Genomic DNA, 12,615 nt, shown 5'->3' on the forward strand with positions numbered 1-12,615 from the left:
CTACCTACCAGTTGGTCAAATTGGTAGATCAGTAAATGGGATAGTGTTGCGTAAAGAGTAAGCTTAGGGGTAAAGGAAGATGAAGGGTGGATGTAGAGCTTGAAGAAGAAACAAAGAAAGTGCTCTCCTTAAAAAGAACCTGGCTGAGGTGCACACAAATGTGGTCCTGCTCAGGTAAGTTCCTCTTAAGTCATGCTGGAGATTTTTATAAGAGTCTCTCAGGAATGGCTCAGCAAATAGATGTGCAAATGAAAATGACAGATAAGAGCTCTAGGTGGGCACTGCCATCAATGAACATTCCTGCTCATACCTGAGCAATCACCTGTACTGTTGGCTGAGAAGGAAAATCATAAACATTGGCCAATTTCTGATTTCCAACAAACATTTGTTTGTGTGATCCATATTAACATATTGCTGTGCAATCTACTTTCTTGGTATTAGGCTGTTGTGACTGAGCTATGTGGAAAATCTATCATGGGTTCAATCTGAACTGGTGGCAAGACAAGCAAATAGAAATAATGTCTAAGAAGCAAAGATTCAGACAGGAAGAAGTCAGAATAATGAAGTTTCTGGTTACCTGGGACAAATATCAGCTTCAGAAACCAAACTGAAAATGGCGCAACAAATATTACTGACCTAAGTAGAGAATCTGGCCAAGATATGTGCAGACCATAAATCCCAGATGAGAGCCTTCGGAGTTCACCATGCCAGGTTTGTTGTATTCTGAGTGGTCATCAAAATTAGCATATTTTTCGTAGGGTCCTGCAACATTTTTTGGTACATTCAGCGGACCATCTGCTGAAGGAAGCTTGGAATTCCAGTGGACAGGTTCAGAAAGGGGAACGTGGAGCACGGAGGGTTCCAATGTCCTCATCCACTGGAGAATTATAGAAATGGCCCATGGCCTCTTCAAAGGACCTATAAATACTTCTTCAATCATAGTTTAAGCCACAAATAACAATGAATAAAATGCAACATGCATTTCAAAGCCAAACAATTCCAGAGAGAGAAAATATTTCCTTTAGCTTTAAAGAGGAAAGTAATATGTGAGGAACAAAGCTTCTCTCAGATCACTCTTGCTTTAACATGTAATCCCTTTCCATCTTTTCAAAATATGATCAGCTTGTTTAAATTCTCCCATTATTTAGATGAAGCTCTAAATGTCCAGCCGTAATTAGCAAAAAAAAGTATCAGAAAATTAAAATGTGCAAAAACATCTTTCCCTGGCACATAGTAGTTGCATGTGCTGTCCTCGAAATTAAAATACACCATGAGTTGTCCTAATAGTTACAATCAGGTCCCAATGGCTGGAGGAGGAACAGACGCGTCACAGTCCATTGAATGTAGTGATAGAATGAGAAGAGCTCGAGGCCACAATGCTTTTCAGTAAATGACTGCAATGTCTGTGGTGCATTGATCGACAAAAACAGAGATGCAAAATACAAAGTTCCATAAGAGCCATAGTAGCAGAACTGTGCTAGGGCCTGTGGTTACTGTAGTGTTTGGCTACAAAACAAAATGTACTACTATTTGCTGAAGACTTGGACTGTTTTGGCATGAGCAAATCAAAGAGTGCTACCAATAGACAGCTCAACGGTCGCTTCATTGGAAATGTACATATAATTTACATGCTTTCTGAGGGTAGAGTGCATCGAGAAGGAAATGGTTAAAATTTTAAGGACAGTACAACATAATAAAATTATCTGCAAAGTGGGATATATTCTTTTCAGGGTATACTTCAGTTAATGACAACCTTGCCTCAGAGTCAGAAGGCTTTTATATTCCAGTTCCATTCTGGAGAATTGATTACATAAATTAGACTGACACCCCAGTGTAATTGAATGTTAGTGTAATAAAAGTGGTGCATTTTATGTGAGATATTAAATCAATATTCTGCCTATTCATCAATGTAGTGGCACAACTTCAAAGAAAAGCCAGAGCTTTGGCTCACATCCTCAGTAAAAAAAAAATCATCAAATACAGCCTTTCTGGCCATTGCTATTTTTGATACCTTGCTATGTACAAAGTGGCAGTTATATTTCTGGACTACAACAGTAACTACAATTTTTAAGAAAAGCCTTTGGGTGCAGTGGACAGTGCACTCTAGATCTGTTTTTTAACATGTATATATTGATTGTGTAGGCTACGGTGGGTTTGGAGCTACAGATCTCCGCTTTTCCTCTGCTACACGTACTGCTAGAAGCTCAACCCTCAGTGGATTGGAGTGAAGAAAAGAAAGGCAACAGTAGAGGCTGCGACAGCAGATTAGAAATGACAACCAAAGCGTAGGGCAAGAATAAACCACGGTAACAACAGCTTGAGGACGACAAACTCACTGCTGTGGACCAAGGCTTGAAAGGTCCTACTAACTGGAGTTCTAAAGAACAGGATCAGAGGCAAAGAAAGACAGAAGTTAAGAAAGAGATGACAGGTGGTGTTTCCAAACATAGCAAGTCTGATTAATTCACAGTAGATTTGACTGTTATTGTCACTCTGAGATCATGTAAAATGCAATGTTTTGGAACTTTCATTGGCTTTAATGGTTCCTGTGTCTGCCATAGCCTGAGAAAATAATAACAGTAAAACTGCCTTGGTTGCGTAAGTCAGCAAGATCCTTTCTTTTCTCAAGATCTTGTGGTATTTATTTAAACAGTGTGTTCAGTTTAAACTCTGAAGGTCGGTCAACAAAACTTCCTACTATTATAGTCTGCTTGGACATTTTTGTCTGGACACCCACCACTGACTGTAATTGATTGAATGACACAAATTGCCACCACATTGTTCAGTTAATGATCCCACTTCCTCAGCCTTAAAATACAAAGTAAAACCACTAAGTGGGTGTGCTGAGAACAAAACATTCATCTAAAAGCTTCACTGGTTTAATGGTATAAAAGAATAAAGAACAATTTTAATGCATTTATAAAATTTCATAATGACAATGTGCTATCAAGCACTCATACCGAATGTGTCCGATAGTTGTAACAGCTCCTCACTTCTGCTCTCTTTCTTCTTTACCGATACCTAAAACGCATCCCTCTGACCAAGCATTCACTTACTGTTCTACTTCACAGAGGAAACTATAGATTTAAAGAATATATATATATAAATATTTAAGAAGTAAAGGCGAGTTTCTGCTTTCACTTCAAAACAGAAAATTCTGGAAACTCTCTGCAGCTTAAGAAATAGAGTGAATTCAATGCTTTTTCTATCAGAACCCAAAAAGTTTTGTTTAAATTACAGAGAGTGGGAGGGACAGAGAGAACAGACTGAATATCTGTGACAGGCTATAGACCAAACTTGTTAGGTAATGATTATTCCAAAGAGAGAGATACAAGAGGAAAATGAACGGAAACTAATTGAAACAGAAAGGACAGGCATATCTATGGAGAGAAAGAAAAAGTGGTTATCTGAAATACGTAGTTAAATTTAGTGTCAAATCTCAGCAGTCCTCCCATATGAAGCAGGAGTTCAGGTTAATGTCTTCCAGTACAGTGTCTTGCATATATTGTTCACAATATGATCTCCTCTGCAATGAAGAACCAAACGTAGATTGGGTAACATTTTTGTTCAGTTTGTACAGGCAAATTTGAAGTTAGAGTTGCCCCTCCCATTTCCGCTCTAATCTCAGCCACACATTGTAGTGATGTTGTGTACAACCTGGATGGTAGCTGGATCGATGAAGCTCAAGGGCTATTTAGCAATATTGGGTCTGGGAGATGTTTGATTCTGTTTTTATGAAAATATGTAAGATCTCAATATTACAGATCGTCTATGGATAAAGTCACGCCATTCTATGAGGCGTCATCACGGTGATTTATGGCTGACAAAGTACTTTTGAAGTGCAGTTACCATTGTGGCAAGGTGCCAGAAATATCACTGGGGCTGCAAAATAATAACCTATTTCAGACATGCTGGTTAAGAAATAGTTATCAGAAGTCCAAGAAAAGGGAAATGCTGAAAATAATTATAAAGGGATAAGATAGTGGGACATATGAAAAGTATCAAAGGGATCAGACTAAGTCAGCGTGGACTTCTGGAAGTATTTAACAAAATGGAATGTTTTGAGGATGAAAACTGATAAGGGAAAATCTGTGGATATGCTATAAATGGATTTTTAGAGTGTTCTTGTTAAAACACACTAACCTTTCAAGTGGCTCAAGTTAAACCAGATGGTATTGAAAAGTAATGCATTTGCACAAATTGAACATTAACTGAAAGCCAGGGAACAGAGAGTCGGAATTGATGAGTCTTTTCCAGCGACACGGGAGATAACTAGTGGGTTATCACAGGGGTCATTTCTTGGCCTTCAGCAAATTCGTAACACATATCAATAATTATAATGAGGGAAGAGAATATATTATTTCAAACTCTAAAATGTGAGGTTGTGAACTGTGAGAAAGATACAAAAAGGTTTCAAGGTGACTTTAAAAACTTGTCAAAATGCAATATAATCTAAATAAATGCAAAGTTATTCACTTGGATAGAATATAAAGTAAAAATACAGAGTGTTGTTTAAATTGTTTGAGATTGGGAAGTGTTGGTGTACACAGAGATTTAATTGTTCTTGTACATTAATCACTGAAAGCAAATGTGTGGGTACAGTAAGCAGTACAGAAGGCAAATGTTACGTTGTTCTTCATTTCCTGATAATATCAATGCAGAATCAAGGAAATCTTACAGCCAGGCCTTGGCAATGCCACACTGGGAGAGGGGTGTGTAGGTTTAGTCTCTTTGAGAAAAGATACTTGCCATCAGACATTGACTCAAAGATCAACCACTGCCTGAGAGTACTAGTGAAGCCTATGCAATATTGAGGAAAAGAGTTTTGACCATGAACTACAAACCCAAATGAAACTTTTGGTGTGTACAGCAGTCGTCCTGTCCACACTACTGCATGGAGCTGAATCATGGACCACCTATAGTAGACTCCTGAATGCCCTGGAACAATACCTCCAAAGCGCCTTGCAGAAGTTTTTGAGAATCATCTGGAAGGCCAGATGCAGCATACTGGAACAGGCCAACACAAACAGCATTTCCACCATGATAAAACAACATCAACCTGAAGGATAGATCGTGTCATTTGGGTGCCTAACTCACGTCTCCCCAAACAGATCCTTTACTCCCAATTGAAAGGGGGACAGAGAGCCCCTGATGGGCAAAGAAAATACCTCAAAGATAAGATCAAGATCAGCCTAAAGAAACTCAGTATTACATCTTGAAACTGGGAAGTCACCACACTCATTAGATGCACCTGGAGGAAACCTGTTCAAGAGGGAGCTGCGCTACGTGAGAGCGACCTCCACAATGTCACAGAGAACAAGCTGCCGCTGCAAAAGGGGAGAATTAACAACCAAAAGACCCACCACTAAACACAGCCACCACATACTCGTGTTCACACTACACCAGAATATGTGGATCTCAGATCAGCCTCTGAGGACACATCAATAGACAACTCCTTAGGAGAGGAGCATCTTACTCAACTTGAATGACCAACCTACCACTGGTATACTTGCCATAAAGGGAGTTCACCAGACTAATCCCTGGGATGGTGCAACTACCATACAAGGAGAGGTTGGGTTGAGTGGGTTTGTATTCTCCAGAGTTTTTAAGAATAAGAGGAGATCTAATTGAAACCTACAAAATTCTGGCAAAGCTGGACAGATTGGACATTGTAGAATATTTCCTCTGGCTAGGGAGAAGTCACAGACTCAGATTACAGAGCAGGAGATCTGAGACTGAGATGAGGAAAAGTTGCTTTTTCCATACATTGGGGGGGGGGGGAAGAAAGAGAGAAGGGGAGGGAGAGGGAGAGGGAGGAGAGGGAGAGGAAATATGCTACTGGGAAAGTTGATCAGCCATTATTGCTCTGAATGACAAAATAGGCTGCCAAGTTCACATGGCCTACTCCTGCTTTTAATAAATGTGTGATACCTCCAGAGGATTTTTTTGGGAATTATGGCATAACAGCTTTTACATCTAGTTTTAATAGTTTTGTTTTGAAGAGAAAAATGTCTACAATGTCTAAAGTAAAAGTGATCGCTTAGTAGCTAAGCAACTTTTTTATGATATTGATATACAGAGTACTACACTGTGACAACTGACAGGGGATTTTAAACCATTTCAACTTGGCACTTATCTCCTTCCTTCTCCAAAGAGAGCTCTGTGAAAACAATATCATATGCTTGGTCTGTTTTGGATTAAAGCTGAGAGAGGTATGAATCAACTCGAGACTCCTCATGTTTATGTTGCATTCACCACTTCCATCAGGACACAGCTGAAGACAAAACCCAGAAACTAGCAGGAAAAGCTCCCATGTGCCCATCTATACTAATTCCATTTATTAACACTCATCCGTAGCGAACTATGCACAAGTGATTCATGAGCTCAGCCAGGTGCATTTTAAATGCAATGAAAGTCACTGCCTTCAGTATTTGGCACCATTGGTTTTGCTAATGCTACTTTATCTTGTTTATTAACATATAGCCCAGGCTGAGTTTCCATCTTTGGGATCAAAGAGCTGGAATATCTCCTGCTTGTTCCTGACCCCATCGCATCTTGCTGATTCAAAGTCCTTAAATGTACTTGAAATAAAGCCGCAGCCACATAACACCCAGTTACAAAATCAGGACCATGCTTACAGCATCAAAGGGGGAGACAAGATATCCAGAGAGGCCTATTTCTTTCAAAAATCAAGATACACCCGTGAAGGCCTCTGCAGGGTCAATGTTGATTTGTCGGTGGAAGACTATGTTGCAGGTCAGAAGTCTCAAATGATCTTCTTTCTCTAAGTTATACTTCAATTTAAATAAAGCGAAATGAAGGACTTACAGGCCCATGAATAAATGGCAAGCCCAAATAAGGTCAGGATTTTACAGGATAATTTTTACTACCAACTGACATAAATATGAAATCAGTCAGCATTCACCAAGGAGGCCCACCCCTTCAGAGTGGATACTTTTGATGACAGATCATTGATTTGGTTTCTCTCTCCACATACGTGGCTCAGCTATTAAGTTTTCCATTATTTTCAATTTATATTTAAGAAGGACAGATGTATCACCATTGGCAGCTGCCAATTTATGAGTGGAACAAAGTTTTAAAAATGTCTTTGTATACAGAACTTCACACTTTATGTGCCAAGCCACAAGTGTTCTTACTTGTTGTTTGAATACGTTGAGTGGTGCCATTGAAAGAACATGAACAAGTGGTTTGTCATGTTTTTTAGTTTTGGTGAGACTTTAAGATCTTCCACTGGACCTGAACTGAACTTTATTAATATAGTCTTTTCTACTTACATCAGCCTTATTATGACATAGACAAGCTGATCAGAATTAGCAATTTAGTTTCTTTTGAACATTTTGACAGAAATTGAACTTTATTGTTGAATGATATTTGCAGTAAGTAAAGTCAAGTTTATTGTCATTTAACTATATACTGTACATGTATACTGCCAAATGAGATGTTTCTCCACACCAGGGTGTAAAGCACAGTAATACACATAACACACACAGTAACTTAGGAAAGTAAAATTTAAATCTACAAATGAATTATGCAAATATAAACAGAGTGCATATATTAAATATTGTAGGGTACAGTATAACTTATCCAGTGACACTTCAAATGCGATGTGGCAGGGAGTTCAGAAGCCCAATGGCCTGAGGGAAGAAGCTGTTTCCTATCCTGACTGTTCTTGTCTATATGCATCGGAGTCTCCTGCCTGATGGTAGAATGTCAAAGAGGACGCTGGATGAAGGAAGTTTTTTCAAACATTTTTAAAAGGAGCAGGAAGTCCATTATTTACATATTTCCATACAACACAGAAGGAGATCATTTGCCTCATTGAGTCTATGCCAATTCCCAGAGCAATCTCATTCCATCACTTATTTCTCTATGACCAATTCTCTCACATACTGTATGTCCACCAATAGTCCCCATTCCCCACCTACATCTATACTCACAGATTAACTTTGAAACCATCCTCGGGACATGGGAGGAAACCAGAACACACAAACAAACACTGTATGGTCATAGGGGGAATATATAAACAACACATGGACAACTTTAGTGGTTGGGATTAAATGTGTACTGCTGATGGGATTACCTGCAGCACCAGTGTGCTGCCCTTAGTCTACAGGTATTAAGACATGAAATGATAATGAAAATCTTGCTGTCTCCAGCCAGACTGGGATGCATGACATTTGAAGATCTGGTTAAACTTACTTCAAAACCCAGCCCCTTTGTTACACTGCACAAATTAACCAGCTGATATCAAGCTGAAAATGCTATGTACACCCCTGCAGATTCGAGGCAAATTGCTAAACAGCCAGCAGTACGTAATTGACAACCAAAATTCCATATGGAACAGTTATTGATTGGAAAATGTGGGATACTTCTATGGGGAATCTGGGAAATCAGAATCACAATCAGAATCAGGTTTATTATCACCGGCATGTAATGTGAAATTTGTTAACTTAGCAGCAGCAGTTCAATGCAATACATAATCTAGCAGAGAAAAGAACAATAATAATAATAAATAAAATGAAAATAATAAATAAATAATCAATTACATATATTGAATAGATTTAAAAACATGCAAAAACAGAAATACCGTATATTAAACAAAAGTGAGGTAGTGTCCAAAGGTTCAATGTCCATTTAGGAAACAGGTGATGAAGGGGAAGAAGCTGTTCCTGAATCGCTGAGTGTGTGCCTTCAGGCTTCTGTATCTCCTACCTGATGGTAACAGTGAGAAAAGGGCATGCCCTGGGTGCTGGAGGTCCTTAATAATGGACGCTGCCTTTCTGAGACACCGCTCTTTAAAGATGTCCTGGGTACTTTGTAGGCTAGTACCCAAGATGGAGCCGACTAGATTTACAACCTTCTGCAGCTTCTTTTGGTCCTGTGTAGTAGCTCCTCCATACCAGCCAGAGATGCAGCCTATCAGAATGCTCTCCATGGTACAACTATAGAAGTTATTGAGGGTATTTGTTGACATGCCAAATCCCTTCAAACTCCTAATAAAGTATAGCCACTGTCTTGCCTTCTTTATAACTACATCAGTATGTTGGGACCAGGTTAGATCCTCAGAGATCTTGACACCCAGGAACTTGAAGCTGCTCACTCTCTCCACTTCTGATCCCTCTATGAGGATTGGTATGTGTTCCTTTATCTTACCCTTCCTGAAGTCCACAATCAGCTTTTTTGTCTTACTGACGTTGAGTGCCAGGTTGTTGCTGTGACACCACTCCACTAGTTGGCATACCTCACTCTTGTACGCTCTCTCGTCACCCCCTGAGATTCTACCAACAATAGTTGTATTGTCAGCAAATTTATAGATGGTATTTGAGCTGTGCCTAGCTGCACAGTCATGTGTCTAGAGAGAGTAGAGCAGTGGGCTAAGCACACACCCCTGAGATGTTCCAGTGTTGATTGTCAGCGAGGAGGATATGCTATTACCAATCCGCACAGATTGTGGTCTTCCGGTTAGGAATGTGAAGATCCATATGCAGAAGGAGGTACAGAGGCCCAGGCTCTGTAACTTCTCAATCAGGATTGTGAGAATGATGGTATTAAATGCGGAGCTATAGTCCATGAACAGCATCCTGACGTAGGTGTTTGTGTTGTCCAGGTGGTCTAAAGCCGTGTGAAGAGCCATTGAGATTGCGTCTGCCATTGACCTATTGTGGTGATAGGCAAATTGCAATGGGTCCAGGTCCTTGCTGAGGCAGGAGTTCAGTCTAGTCATGACCAACCTCTCAAAACACTTCATCACTGTAGATATGAGTGCTACCCGGTGATAGTCGTTAAGGCAGCTCACATTATTCTTCTTAGGCACTGGTATAATTGTTGCCTTTTTGAAGCAAGTGGGAACTTTTGCCCGTAGCAGTGAGAGGTTGAAAATGTCCTTGAATACTCCAACCAGTTGGTTGGCACAGGTTTTCAGAGCCTTATCAGGTACTCCATCGGGATCTTCTGCTTTGCGAGGGTTCACTCTCTTTAAAGAAAGTCTAACGTCAGCCTCTGAGACAGAGATCACAGGGTTATCAGATGCAGCAGGGATGTTCACAGCTGTAGTTGTGTTCTCCCTTTCAAAGCGGGCATAGAAGGCGTTGAGTTCATCTGGTAGTGAAGCATCGCTGCCATTCATGCTACTGGGTTTCACTTTGTGGGAAGTAATGTCTTGCAGACCCTGCCAGAGTTGCCATGCATCCAATGTCGCCTCCAACCTCATTTGAAATTGTCTATTTGCCCTTGAAATAGCCCTCCGCAAATCAAAATGTTTCCATTTTGAGGATAATCCAGAGTAGATGTCATATATATGAGATGGTAATAAAGTCAAGAGAATTCAGGTTTCTCCACGGCAGCTCACTGTAGCTCCACAGTACTGGTCCAGATCAGGCAGTACAGTACAGCAGCCGTGGAGCGGGGAATTAGATAGGAACCTCTACCACCTGATCCCGTAGAGGAAAATCCTACTTTTTCTGCCATGCCTGTTCCTTGATTGACAAAACAGAAATACTTTCATTTATAGAATTAAATCACAAATTACAGCTAATAAAGTACTCTTTGAAATACTGTCATTCAAATATAGAAATATTGGAAAGAGCATCACAACAACCGAAGAAAGGGTTCAGATTGTCTTTTGCATATGATCCTTCTGGATGCATCTTCAGACTTGGCTTTTTTCAAAATTGCTTGGAGGTCTTCAAAGGTTTCTTCTCTTTACACTGCGTCCTTGGTTACTGTATCAAAGAGCCAATCATAGGATAGGCAGACACATTCGCTCATTTATACCCAGAGCCTGCCTTGCGTGTATAATTAGCATATAAGTGAAAATGGATTATGCTAGGAGCAGCATCAGGGTGCTGTGAGAAATTCCAGAACTTCCACACTGCTCAACCTGAATGGAAATGGTGCCCAGCACAGCAACTCCGTCCATTGTCTGGCCTCTCATCTGCTTCTACCAGACCAAGTGCAACCTGATAAAAAGCTCATCCCTGTGTCCTTTCCCATTGGAGACACGCCTCCCTCTCTTTTTCCCACTGTGGATCACTTCCCCGCTGGTACTTAGCCACCCTGTCCTTTTCCATTAGAAACTGGTCATAGTCTCTTTCTGCACATTAATCTCCATCTTCTTTCCCATTGCCTGGTCTCCTCCTACTTTCCCATTAAGGTTTTCTCACCATTTACTACAGAGTTTTTGAGGTACCCTTTGTATCTCTTGGCAACAGACGTCAAGCCGCATTATCTACTTATCACTTCTGAAAATAAATAGGCGGTTAAAAAGGCTTTTTTTCTTCATTGCGTTACATAAACAATTTAAAACCATTTCGATCATTAATAAATTAAGCACACACAATATTTCTTTACCTGATGATTACTTCACTATTGTCTATAAAAGTAGCTTAAGCAGAAGCAGGTGTAGGTCCTTGAATTCTAGATCTTGGAATTATGCATTATGATACTGACCCACGTCAGACATTTCTGTCTACACTAGTTCCAAACACTGCTGCATATTTTAAAATAAATAATCAACCAGTATAATTTGTTTAGTCTACAGTAAAGGTACAAAGTCTGTGGTAAAATTCAATGCATCATACACAGTAGGACTCACTTTATGTGCTTAATACACTGACCTACTTCCACCACCACTGCCCTATTAGTTGAGGCATTTTAGTGCTTCAAGGATAGGGTTGTTGTGTTGTGAGTGCATTGTGATCTGCGACTGGTGCTAGTCCATGTTGAATTGTGATGGTGAAGTATCATCTGTCAGTCTCATGGCCTTGGCTCTTAGTTCAGCATAGAACCTTAGATCACAATCTCCTCCAAAATTCAATACTACTAACGTACATTGGTCCTTCTCCTGCCTACAGTTGCTAGTGTACTGTGTATGTTAATCAAAATGGCCTCTTTGTTTTGTTAAGAGTAGGAATGCTTCTTTGTTATGATGTGCTTTCTCTCGCAGTTGTTTAGCTTTAGACTTGCTGATATCGGGATTGTATTCATTTGTTAACCAATGGGGAAATGCTATTTTGTCTTGTGGGTCTGGGAGCTGGGGGGTTTTCGCGGTCTTTTCAGGGAGTTGGGAAGAGGACGCCAAGGAAGGTGGACGTGTGCGGCACTGCCCGGTCAACCACTAGGGTGGTCCCAGGTGCAAGGACGTGGAGGTCAGCGGAAAGTGACGAGGGGTTGAGTGGTTCGATGGTTGAGCTCCAACGATGAGCACTGAACTGACTGAACTCTGATAAGTTTTGGCACCTTTTATTTTATTTTATTTTCCTTCATATATACTGTATTGTTAGTAACCTTTTAGTTCTAGTAAAATCTTTAAAGTATATTCTATAACGGTATCTGGTGTGAGTTTGATATTGTGTGTGTGCGTCGCTGCATTAACTTGTTTTCCACAGCACCTGTGTATATGGGAGGTGGGGTTGGAGAGTGTCTGGAGTTCTTCCCCTAGACATATGCCAGACTGTTGAGCGGGTGTTACACTAGGCAGAGCTACAATTAGGTATCTGTCACATTTCTCTAAATAACAGCAACTATCCTTTGCTTCAAAGAAACAGCAATTTTTAATGTAAAGCAATTTCTGAACTTTTAAGCTGCAAGTAGAAA

At 40.2% G+C, this 12,615-nt stretch overlaps 1 protein-coding gene across 11 annotated transcripts in view; it reads right to left on the bottom strand.

The window, feature by feature from the left end:
* Positions 1-12,615, bottom strand: part of LOC140737934 (LIM and calponin homology domains-containing protein 1-like) — a 356,743-nt gene that overhangs the window by 169,679 nt on the left and 174,449 nt on the right. The window lies entirely within an intron of this gene.

The sequence above is a fragment of the Hemitrygon akajei genome, chromosome 13 (assembly GCF_048418815.1).
Source record: "Hemitrygon akajei chromosome 13, sHemAka1.3, whole genome shotgun sequence".
Lineage (NCBI taxonomy): Eukaryota > Metazoa > Chordata > Chondrichthyes > Myliobatiformes > Dasyatidae > Hemitrygon > Hemitrygon akajei.